Here is a 13,119-nt window from a genome sequence, read left to right as displayed (position 1 = left end):
GTCAGTGCTGGGTAAACATTGGATGTTCGCATCTGTGGTCAATGCTTTTCATTCTTTTGTTCTTTCATTCTTCAATCCCATTTTTGCCTGAACCGCCCTTTCGGGTTTTCGATTCACCGGAAATAAATTCTTTTCATTGCCCCATTTTTGCCTGAATTGCCTACATAGGTTGTCAATCAGCGGGGTGCCCATTTTTGCCTAAGCCGCCCTTCCGGGTTTTCAACTTAGCGAGCTTTTTCATTTGTATTTCTTCAATTTTTTCATTTTCATTCTGTTTTTCATTCTTGCCATTGACCAAAGATCATCCTGGGGAATAACCTGCTTGTAATATGTATTGGAATAGACATTGACACATATTTATTCATGCATGTTTCACTGGAATGTACCATATTGCTCAGGTTTGTTTTCAAAATAGACGGAAAAGATTTTTCAATTTTCAAAAATGTTTGTTTCAGACATTGACATTATCAAATAGAAAGAAAATATTTTGTATATAGCATTGAAGGTAGAAAGAGAGTAGAGTTTCAAACAAAAGCACAGGCTCAAATTGATGTAATAGAGTGAGAGTCAGCCAAGGGCATAACTTCACGGATTTACAAAGCTTGGAAAATGGTAATTTTATTGGTGGTGGTACATTGAACACGATGACCGCTACATTTCATGGAAATTTTGAATTCACAAGTACAGAAGCTTCTGATGAAGATGATCATTGACAGTCGCAGATGCCCCAAGGAGTGATGGTGATTTGCCAGATATAGTTACTTGTCTTTTATTGTCAATCTCATTTTTGCATGAACCGCCCTTTCGGGTTTTTGGCTCATCGAGACGCTCATTCTTGCCTGAGTTGCGTACAATGTCAGCGAGCTTTTTCATATTCATTTTCTTTTGTCCCTAACTTTTGCCTGGATCGCCCTTTCGGGTTTTCGATCCACCGGGAAGCGCATTTTTGCCTAGGCCGCCCTTTCGGGTTTTCGACCTACCACGCTGTTCTTTTCTTTTTAGACAAAGTATTTCTTGACTATATCGGCATTAACGGGATTTGGAAGTTCGACACCATCCATGTGTGTAAGAATCAAAGCACCACCAGAGAAAGCCTTCTTAACAACATAAGGACCTTCATAGTTAGGTGTCCACTTGCCCCTTGGGTCGGGTTGCTGGCTTATCCTCCTTTTCAATACAAGTTCGCCTTCCTTGAATTCTCGAGGTCGGACTTTCTTGTCAAACGCATTCTTCATTCGCACTTGATACAACTGTCCATGAGCCATAGCATCCATACGTTTTTCTTCAATCAAATTCAACTGATCATACCGACTTTGACACCATTCAGCCTCAGTCAATTTTGCTTCCATGATCACTCGAAGAGATGGAATCTCCACTTCCAGAGGGAGAACTGCTTCCATGCCATATACCAGAGAGAAAGGAGTTGCCCCGGTTGAACTGCGCACCGTAGTACGGTAACCATGCAAGGCAAACGGCAGTATCTCATGTCAGTCCTTGTAAGTAGTGACCTTCTTCTGAACAATCTTCTTGATATTCTTGTTAGCGGCCTCAACTACACCATTCATCTGAGGTTTATAAGGAGAAGAGTTGTGATGTTCGATTTTGAATTATTCACAAAAAGCCTGCATCATGCTATTGTTCAGATTGGAACCATTGTCAGTGATGATTTTGTTAGGAACACCATATCGATAGATGATGTTATTCTTGATAAACTTCACTACCACTTGCTTGGTCACATTTGCGTAGGAAGCAGCTTCAACCCACTTGGTGAAGTAATCAATTGCCACTAGAATGAAACGATGTCCATTGGAAGCCTTTGGTTCAATTCTCCCGATCATGTCAATGCCCCACATAGAGAAAGGCCATGGGGAAGAGATAACATTGAGGGCATGTGGAGGCACATGAATCTTGTCAGCATAAATTTGACATTTGTGGCATCTCTTGGCATGTCTGTGACAGTCACGCTCCATGATTATCCAGTAATAGCCGGCTCTTAACAATTTTCTTGACATAGTGTGACCTGTACCATGGGTCCCAAAGGTGCCGTCATGTACATCATGCATCAATTTCTCAGCTTCTTGTTTATCAACACATCTCAACAAGACCATGTCATAGTTCCTTTTGTATAGGATTTCCCCGTCCAGAAGGAATCTGCTAGCCCATCGTCTCAAGGTCTTTTTATCCCTGTTGGAAGCACCAGGTGGATATTCATGATTCTGCAAGAACTGTTTGATATTATAATACCAAGGTTCTCCATTATTCACATCTTTATCAGCTTGATCTGGCATATTTTCAATAGTAAACACATGAGCGGGCCTATCAAGACGTTGTACTTTGATTACGGGCACGTCATTCCAATGGTTCACACGAAACATGGAAGACAAAGTAGCAAGAGCGTCAGCCATCTGGTTTTCATCCCGAGGGATATGGTGCAGCTCAACCTTTGTAAAGTACGTCAACAGACGTCTTGCATAGTCACGGTAAGGGATCAGCTTCTCATGATGAGTCTCCCATTCACCCTTTATCTGATTAATAACAAGTGCAGAATCTCCATAGATGTCAAGGTGCTTAATTCTCAAATCAATGGTCTCTTCAATGCCCAAGATGCATGCTTCATATTCAGCTATGTTGTTTGTGCATTCAAAAGTTACTCGTGCAGTGAAAGGAATGTGGTGCCCCTGCGGAGTTACAATAATGGCCCCAATTCCTTTACCATAAGCATTGACAGCACCATCAAAGACTAATCCCCATTTGCTATTGGGATCTGGCCCTTCACTGATCAGTGGCTCTTCACAGTCTTTTGCTTTCAGATACATAATCTCTTCATCAGGGAAATCAAACTTAATTGGCTGGTAATCATCAAGAGGTTGACAAGAAAGATGCTCAGCAAGGATGCTTCCTTTGATTGCTTTCTGAGCTTTGTACACAATATCATATTCAGACAACAACATTTGCCAACGTGCAATCTTTCCAGTAACAGCAGGCTTCTCAAAGATGTACTTGATTGGATCCATTCAGGATATCAACCAAGTTGTGTGATTCACCATATAATGACGCAGGCTTTTGGCAGCCCAAGCTAAAGCACAGCAAGTCTTTTCAAGCATTGTATACCGAGTCTCACAGTCAGTGAACTTCTTGCTCAGATAATAGATAGCATGTTCTTTCTTTCCAGTCTCGTCTTGTTGACCGAGAACACAACCCACGAAATCATCCAACACTGCCAGGTACATGATCAAAGGCCTTCCTTCCACTGGTGGGACAAGGATAGGTGGTTCCAACAAGTATTCTTTAATGCTATCAAAAGCTTCCTGACATTCATCATTCCATACAACGGGCTGATTTTTTTTGAGCAATTGGAAAATTGGTCCGCATGTAGTAGTCATGTGAGATATAAATCTTGAAATATAGTTCAGGCGTCTGAGGAAACCTCTGACTTGATTTTCAGTTTGAGGGGCCGGCATCTCTCTGATGGCTCGGACTTTGTCAGGATCAACTTCAATGCCTCTTTGACTGACAATGAAGCCTAGCAACTTTCCAGATCTTACACCAAATGTGCACTTGTTAGGATTCAACCGCAGCTTGTACTTTCTCAGTCTTTCAAACATCTTTTTCAAATACACAACATGCAGCTCTTCATCACTTGATTTCACAATCATGTCATCAACATATACTTCAATCTCTTTGTGAATCATATCATGAAATAGAGTAGTCATACCCCTTTGATAGGTAGCACCGGCATTTATCAAACCAAACGGCATCACTTTATAACAAAATGTTCCCCATGGAGTAATGAAGGACGTCTTTTCTCTATCCTCAGGTGACATCCGTATCTGGTTATAACTAGACAAACCATCCATAAAAGAGAATACTTTAGACTGAGCAGTACTGTCAACAAGCACATCAATATGAGGCAGTGGGAAGTTATCTTTCGGGCTGGCTTTATTCAAATCTCTGTAATCAACACACATTCGAACTTTCCCATCTTTCTTCGGTACTGGTACAATGTTGGCAATCCACTCAGGATATTCAGCTGTCATGAGGAAACCCGCATCAATTTGCTTCTGCACCTCAGCCTTGATCTTAAGAGCCATGTCTGGACGAGACCTTCTCAATTTCTGTTTGACAGGAGGACATTCAGGTCTTGTCGGTATCCGATGCTCCACAATCTTGGGATCTAGACCTGGCATATCTTCATAGGACCATGCAAAGACATCTGGATAATCATGGAGAAGCTGAGTGATCTTCTTTTTCACTTCTGGCTCAAGTGCAGCACCAATCTTGATCTCTCGCTTATTCTCTTCAGTACCCAGGTTGACAAGCTCAATCTCTTCCTGGTGAGGCTGAATGGCTCTTCTTTCTTGCTCAAGCAGTCGAGTCATCTCATATGGTATCTCTTCATCATCTTCCTCATCTTCAGCTTCGTATACAGGGAATTCAAAATTTGGAGGAACCATAGGGTCACTGTGTTCAACGGGTTTATTGTGGTTCAATCTGCATAATATGATTGGGATGATTTTAGAAAAAAATGTTTTTCATGCAGATTTTTGAAATTAATAAGAAAATACAAATGTTTTGGTTTTTTCTGGCATTACCATTATTTCCAAGAAAAAAGCACTAAAAAGTATAAAAACAAAGAGTCGCGGAAAAGACGACAACTTTTATTGATAACGGCAATGCCGAAACAAACATGCCCTTACAATGATATCATTTTTGCCTTGGGCAGAGCGAAAGGATTGTTATTTTGAAAACAAAGAAAAACATGATCAACAAGACACATTACATGGAAGCATGCATGACTAAAGGAACATCAATGGCCTCCCAATTTCTCACAGTGCCTCCTGGTACAACAAACGTAGGCACCTAACTACTTTCAGCAGCATCTTCAACAATAGCATTGATAAACCCAGCACTGTAGAAAGTTCATGTTGAAACACCCGAGGCCATAGCTACCTTACAATGCCTTCTTTGCGCTTGTTTTCCAAAATCTGTATCACTTTGCCCCAGCCGGCAGCTTGCCCTTCTTGAACAGCTTTCTGGGCGTCTTTCAATGAGGCCATAGTAATACTAGCTCTCCAGGGTTCTGCACCTTCAACAGTCAAGCCTTGAAAGGACGTCCCTTCCGCGGACCCTGCTTCAACACAAGAGAAAGATGATACTTGGCTAACCAGATACGCTTCTTCACCATGTACAGTGACAAGCTTACCATTCCTCACAAACTTGAGTTTCTGATGTAGAGTAGAGGTTACTGCCCCAGCATCGTGAATCCATGGTCTTCCGAGGAGACAACTGTAAGAAGCATTGATGTCCATGACCTGGAAAGTGATCTGAAATGTCTCAGGACCAATGGTAATTGGTAGATCTACCTCCCCAAGAACATCCTTGCGAGATCCGTCAAAAGCCTTAACCAAATAGCTACTTCCCCTTAGGGAGAGTCCATGATGACTCAACTGCTTCAGTGTAGACTCAGGAATTACATTTAAGGATGATCCAGTGTCCACCAGCACATTGGATATCATGTCAGACTTGCAGTGCACTGAGATGTGTAGAGCCAAGTTGTGGTGCTTTCCTGTTTCGGGGAGTTCATCGTCACCAAACCCCAAGTTATTGCAAGCGGTAATGTTACCCACTATTCCATTGAACTGATCCACGGAGACTTCATGATCAACATAGGCCTGTTCCAATACCTTCATTAACACTTTCCTGTGAGCTTCTGAGCTCAAGAGCAGAGACAAGATGGATATTTTTGACGGAGTTTGCAGCAGCTGGTCTACAATCTTATAATTGCTCTTTTTAATAAGCCTCAGAATTTCGTCCAGATTAGACTCGTCAATAGATTGGCCCGATGGGCTGGCATTCTTGTCAACAGGAGGAGCAACTGGCGGAGTTATTGTAGCAACAGGTGTAACCACCTTCTTTTGGAACAAGGGTGGACGGACTTTTCCACTTCTCAGAGCTGTAATTTCTCCGGCGACGTTATCAACCGTAGCTGGAGATACCAGAGGTACTTCCACCCCATTCTCCATCATGGTTGCGTCATACTTGTAAGGGATTGCCTTAGTAGAAGCATAAGATACCGGACCAGGTAATCTGATCACTAAGGGTTCAACATTCCTTGTCTGAGGCACATTCCTAGCAGGAGAGTCATGAAATACTGGCACAATCACACAAAAATCACTGACAATCAAGTGTTTGCTATCCATTAGGCTTTGTATATCACCTTGCACCACACAACAACCCATAGGATTTTGAAGACATTCCGAACAAGAAGCATGATCGTGATTAAACAAAGAAGCCTGGCAAAGTTTGACATGTAGTGGTACCAAAGGAGTAGCAACATTATGGACATCTAAAGTGGGAGTCTCTCGAGGAACACGAACTCCTTCGAAAGCCTCAATCATGTTAACAGCAGCATGGTTTGGAAGTGGGTTGTCAAGAACATGAGGAACACTATTTTCAAAAGTTAACCGTCCTATGTCTATCAGATCCTTTACCACGTATTTCAGAGCGTAGCAACCCTCAACATCGTGGCCTTGAACACCTTGATGGAATTCACATGTGAGATCCTGTCGGAACCTGGGAGGCAATGGTGTAGGCAGAGGCTTGCCTGGTCTGGTGACGCAGTGGCCCTTAGCGAGTAAAGTTGGGAGCAGATCAGCGCACCGCATCGGATCGAGCACGAGCCACTTTTCAGACTGCGGCAGAGGAACTAGAAGACAATGAGCACGGGAAGCCATTTGTGACCGATGAATGATGCATATCATGCATGATATGCAAATGCAAAAAGACTCTTTTTTTTTGTCAGAAGACTTGTCAAAGTGGTTGTGAACATCACGGAGAAACACGGTTTTATTTGATCTTGAGCAAAACTAGAAGTTTAGTTGAGATGGTATCACTTGGTGTTCACATCCGTGATGTTCAAAAGATGACTTGTCTAAGTCCTCCGATAAATGCATGAAAAAAAAATTTATGCATGTATGCATGATTATGTTCAAGTACGGAGAAAACATGGTGGGTCGAAATTCAAAGTCAAGGAGTCATGGGTGGACACGGTGTCCGGTGAAACTAGGGCTTTGGATAATAGTAACCGGGTTCTAAAAAGTTCCCAAGTTGCAACCTCTTCGACGCATATCATGGTGCCACGAGACAAACACTCGCTCCATGATTATACGTAAGAAGGTCTAACTTGAGCGTAGTATCGCGTGACGACTAAAATTCGAGACAACACTCGGTTTAGCCTCCGCACTACATCCTAGAAAATGGCCATGGATGGGTTTGGTTATCTACGGTTCATAGCGTCATAGAACAATTAGAAGTAAAGTGCCTAAACGCGACAACACGCGCCGACAACATCACCCCCAAAATGCCTCAGCTATGTGGGATTGATCGCATAATCCAATACACGAGGCAACCCTCGGAATGAATTGTCGATTATATCCCTCCTAAATCCTAAGTTCACTCAGCCCGGGTGTAGGACTTTTGATATTCTCACCCCACACGTTTGCAAGAATTTAAACATTTATACACATAAGAAAGCAAGTAAAAGAAGCAAGAAAAAACGAAAGCGCAGGCGTGGAAATAAAGACTAGGCGTAACTCTCGAAAATCCCCAGTGAAGTCGCCAGTTGTTTTATCTTGGTTTTCGGGTGTCAAACATTGATTACGTTTGAACCTTTTTAACCGTTGATATCTCATTTTTTCTTGGGAAGGGAAAAAATAAGCAAAACCCTTGAGAATCGAGGTCCGGGAGTTGTTTTCGCTACGGGAAGGTGTTAGGCACCCATAACGACTACAGTATCCTATAGGAACCGTCTTTACTTTCTACGCGCGCGCTTTATTTTTAAATGCTATTTGAAAAATGATATTTACACCTAAGAGTTTACTAAGTCAAGAATTGGAGGGAGAAGAAAGTGTTTGAATTTTTATTTTATTTGAATTGAAGGAATTTTGATTCCTTGCCTACGTACCCTTTTAAGGGATCAAATCCACCGTAGTTCTCTTCCAAAAATGTTTTTGTTTTTGTTGGTTGATTTTAAGTTTGAAAATTGGAATTTGAAGAATGACAGAGAGAGGCCTCAGGGGCATAAGATTGTGAAAAATGTAAGGTTGAATTAGTCATTTTGCGAAAAAGGTCTAAGTATGATTAAAATTCATTAAGGTTTTATTTAAGAAAAGAAAGGGAAAATCAATGGGATTTTGGATCCCAAGGTTTATTAGGAAAAAGATTTGAATGATGTTGTTCATGTTTTTTGGAAAAGAGAGTTTTTTCTAAGTTTCAAAGTTCCTAGACATACATCTAAGCATACATATCCTAAACATACATCTAAAGTATCTATGTGATGTGTGTGTGCATGTGTCGGTGCTTGTGTCGGTGTACATCATTAGAGTCCATTGTCCTTTACATCATTGGCCTAGATACATGATAAAGCCAAACCGCAAGCGCACGGCCTATCGAAGTGATAGTAGTAAGTAGAGTATCGTTCCGCTAGGGAGTTGGTCAATTTAATTAACTTTTAATGAATGATTAGAGGAGAGAAAGTTGATTAGAAAGGGTTTGATTGCTGAAGGTAAAAACAATAATAATAAAGGGGGCCTTAGGATCATTGGTTCATCTTAATAACTAATCCTTCACTAGACAAAACCTAAACTTCTAATTTCATGGTTTACACACTAATTTCTAAAGACCGGTTTCCCTTAGCCCCTCACCTTTCCGATGAAAGTCCGGTGAGAGTTTACTTCTAGCAACCAAGCCTATTTCACTGACATGATTACTAGAAGATGCATAGAGGATTGAAACTACTCTTTGTCTCAATAGTTGCAAAGACTATTTCACTGTTTTGCAACTATTGTCTAGATTCACTTGTTCCAACATCAAAGCTCCGCTCTCGCTTTATGAATTGATGTTTGGGATGATGGATTAACGATTATCAAACCCTCCGCTTTCGCTTCCACAGTTTGATAATTGTTAATCCACGTTAAGACGGTGAATCTAGATTAGAAATTAGGGTTACATGGAAATTAGGGTTTAGACATGTTTTGTTTAGGATTGAGTCATTAGACTCCCCAATAATCCTAAGACTAAGAAGTCTACTCACTCATGTTCATCGTAGACATGGAGGAAGAAGAGAGAAATACGGTAAAATAAATTGCAAGGAAAGTAAAAGGAAAATAAAGACTTTTATTAAAATAGCAATTGAAATAAACAAAGTAAAGCATCCTTGTTCATGGTGGAGAGCTACTCTATTTATAGCTTTACAATCGACTTAGAAACTAAGCAACTAAAAGGGTAAAACAGTAAAGCTGCAACAGGGTAACTTGGCCTTGAAGAAAAAGCAGCAAAAGTGGCTTCTGGAGGTGGCACGGCCGTGCCACATGTTGGCACTGGCCGTGCCAAGCTTCTGACTTGGTGGGAACATATTTTTGTCCCGTATCTTCGTATTCTTGTGCTGTATTTGCTCCAGTCCTCTTTCTTTTGCTCCAAGACACCTTCCACCATATATTTATTCCTAAAATAAAATAAAACATAATTTGAAGTAAAATATTCTAATATAAAATAAAATGCAATAAAACTAAATCAAATCTAAAATAAAACTAAACTAAATAAGGCAATAATTAATACTATCTATGACTCATCAAACTCCCCCACACTTGAATCTTTGCTTGTCCTCAAGCAGAAGGCAATGGACATAGCAGCAACAAAAGATTTGGTTATGGCAATATTAAGAACAAATGTCTCAAAAGGAAGGCTTTGCTTCAAGTACACTAATTACAACTTCAAACACTTCTCATGAACCTATTCTACCCAACATCAAGTCTCAAGTGAGTGTGTGTGTGCAGTCCAACCCTTTTCTTGCTCCTGTATAAGACAGATATTATGAGGAATAGGTTCTATCCTTAGTGCTAAAGTAACCGAGAAAAGTCCTTTCTTCATTTCATATAAGAGTGATGGGAATTAAAGTTAGGATTGAATTAATTTAACAATTAAGCACAAGGGGCTGTAGATGCTTAGGGGCTATCTATCCTCGTAGGAAGTCTTCTCGGATGTAATTGTCCTTTCCCCCTAGATTCAAAATCACCCTAAGCAGTGCTGCAGAATTATTATTTGTTTCATCTCCGCGTAGGAAGTCTTTTTGGATGTAATTGTCCTTTCCCCCTAGCATTGACGAATTTGTTTTACTTTAAGTTCAAATTAAGGAGTCACCACCACAATTAGGAAGTTAGGATGTAATTGTCCTTTCCCCCACATGTTGGTGCCATTCTCCCGCCCCATTTAACATTAACAAATTAAAAAGAATATAACAATTAAGAACAATTTGATTAATTTTCCCACACAAACTTATACTACTTTTACTCTTAAGACTTTAAAGGGTCTAAGTTAACACTAAAGATAGAACGTGTTCCTTAAAATACCTATTCATACATTTGCTCAAGGATTGCAACCGGGTGCTTTTCTCATTGGAGAATTTTCACATTAAAACAAGATATGGGTATAGCAAGAACATAAGAAACACAAGAAACTACTTTTATGTACAAGAAGCAACCTAAGGAAGAGACAAAACAAAAATTTTTCATGCCATTTCTACATTAAAAACAAGCTACTAGTCATGCCTCTTGCTATAAAAACAAAACAAAAGAATAAAGTTCAAGGGAGTTTGGACACTACGACTCTAGACACTTTATTAGGCCCCCCCACACTTAGGGGAAGCATTGTCCTCAATGATTCAAAGAAAAAGAAATTAAAAAGAAGAAGAAGAAGTAGAAGGAGAAGAAAAAGAAGAAGAAGGAGTAGAAGTAGAAGAAGAGGAGGAAGAAGAAAGAGTAAAGGAAGAGGAAAGCTCACAATTTTATTGAAGTTCATAAAGTAGACCTTTGGAGGTGAAGGTGTTGTATCATATTGTGGAGCATTTGATTGTTTTCTTCATTTATTCGATTGCTTCTTTGGACATTGTTCCTTTCAACACCTTATCTTTGTTGCTCGGTGCTTATTCTTTGAACTTTGGTTTGCATCCATGCCCGCCGTTCATCATTATAGCTTCCACCGGTTTCTTGTTCATGGTGCAAGTTTGCACCTTCCTCCTCTTCATTACCATCATCATCACCATCATTATGTACCTGTGGGTTAGTACCAACATAAAGCAAATTTTCCACCACCTCCGGATTAGTTATGTCCGAATTAGATAGAATAATCAAACAAATTCTCCATTCATATTGGTAATTGTGAGTAGGGTCATGGGTTCTAAGGAAGGACAAAATAGTATATAAGTCTAGATAATAATTCCCCTCTATCCTCTTGATCCCTTGATTCACACTCACCCCAAACTTTCTAACAAGCAAAGTGATGATTCCACCTACCATTATATCACCCTTATCATTTGGTTTCTTTTTAACAATTGAAACAAGATAATCAAGCAAATAATAGTAAATGTTAATATGATGGTTAAAAAGCATATTCCACAATATAAACAACTCATTAATCCTCATCATTCCTACCTCTTTCCTACTCTATTATGCATCCATGCCCATCTTTGATTTTCATCGAGCTTACCGGTTTCATAGTCATGGTGCTCTTCCTCTTGGTGCAATTAGCACCTTCTCCTACATCATGGTGCAAGTTAGCATCGTCTCCCTCATCATCATCTTGCTCACTAAGAACCTGCACATCATCAACATACAACAAATTTGCTTCCACCTCGGTGCTAGTCCAAGATGGGTTAGGAAGTAAAAACATAATAGGCACATTAAGCTTTGAGTTGGTGATGGAGTGAGGTTTGATGAAATTTATAGCAATGAGGGTGTCCATGTTAAGTCTATTGTTTCCCTCAATTTGTTTGATCCCCTCATCCTCACCAATGCCAAAATGCCTAGCTATGTATGTAATGATGCCACCCACTACTATATCTCCTTTACCGGCCGATCTAGTACCGACAAAGTCTAGGTAATTAATCAAATAAAAGCAAGTGTTGACCGGGTGGTTGTAGAGCATTGCCTATAACATGAACAGCTCATCGGTTCTAGTGTTTCCAAGCTCGGTTCTACCCCAAATAGTGCAAGCCATTACCCTTTGAAGGTACCTAAGTACAGGGTTGTGAATGTTGCTAGCTTTATTGGCTCTAGTGACAAAAGAGCTAAGGTCGGTGATACATTCCTAAAAGACAACGGTTTGATAGTCAACCGTCTTAAGGCTAGGATCTCAAGAATCATGGATATACCCCTCGTTTGCAAAACCTAAGGTATCACAAAAGTGCTGAAGAGACATATCATAATCAATATTCATTAGCCTAAAAGAAACTCTATGGTTAGGGTTATCATAATTCAACCTATCTTTAGTAAAATCAATGGAACTCAAAAATTCATAGGTGAAATTCTCATAATCCCTCATAGGTTCTAACATATCAGTCCAACCTAGCCTTCTTATCAACCTATAGGCATCATTTCTAAGCTCTAGCATATTCAAAGTATGAGAATCATGATATCGAGAAGGATGCAAGGGTTTAAAGATTAGAATTTTATACCTATCCCTTTGTGAGTTGTCCATAAACTTGATCCCATGATTCTTGACTTGTGCTTGCCTCTTTGAGGGAGGTCCTTCTTGAGACCTTGCTGGTTTCTTACCACTTCTTCTTGAAGCCATTTGACCCTTGTTTGAATTGGTTTGAAGGTTTAGGGTTTGGGAAGATTTTTGGTGGAAAGGATTGGTTTGGGGTTGGGTTTTGTGTTTGAATAAGGTTTTGGTGAATTATTGGTTTGGGTGGATGAAAGTTGTTTTTGATTGGTGGTTTGTGTTTGGAATAGAATTTGTGGTTGATTTGTGGAAGAATTGAATTGGTTTGATGAAGTTTTGATGAAGATATGAAGGTTTGAGTTTTGATGGTTATGGAGGTTTTAGAGAGAAGTTTGAAGTTAGAGAGAGGTTTGTGTTTGAGAAGGAATGGAGAAGAAGAGAAAAATTGAAGTTATTGATGTGTAGGAGTCGGGCACGGCCGTGCCAACCTTGGCACGGGCCGTGCCAACATTCTGTGGCTTTGGCATTGTTTTGGCTTCAAACACTGGCACGGCCGTGCCAACCTTAGCACGGGCCGTGCCACCTTTCTGGTCACAGGGCTTCAAAAAATTTCATTTTCTT

Source organism: Medicago sativa, chromosome 7 (assembly GCF_051527215.1).
Source record: "Medicago sativa cultivar Bolivia chromosome 7, Bolivia_mono, whole genome shotgun sequence".
In the NCBI taxonomy this organism is placed as follows: domain Eukaryota; kingdom Viridiplantae; phylum Streptophyta; class Magnoliopsida; order Fabales; family Fabaceae; genus Medicago; species Medicago sativa.
This window is presented reverse-complemented; position numbering follows the sequence as displayed.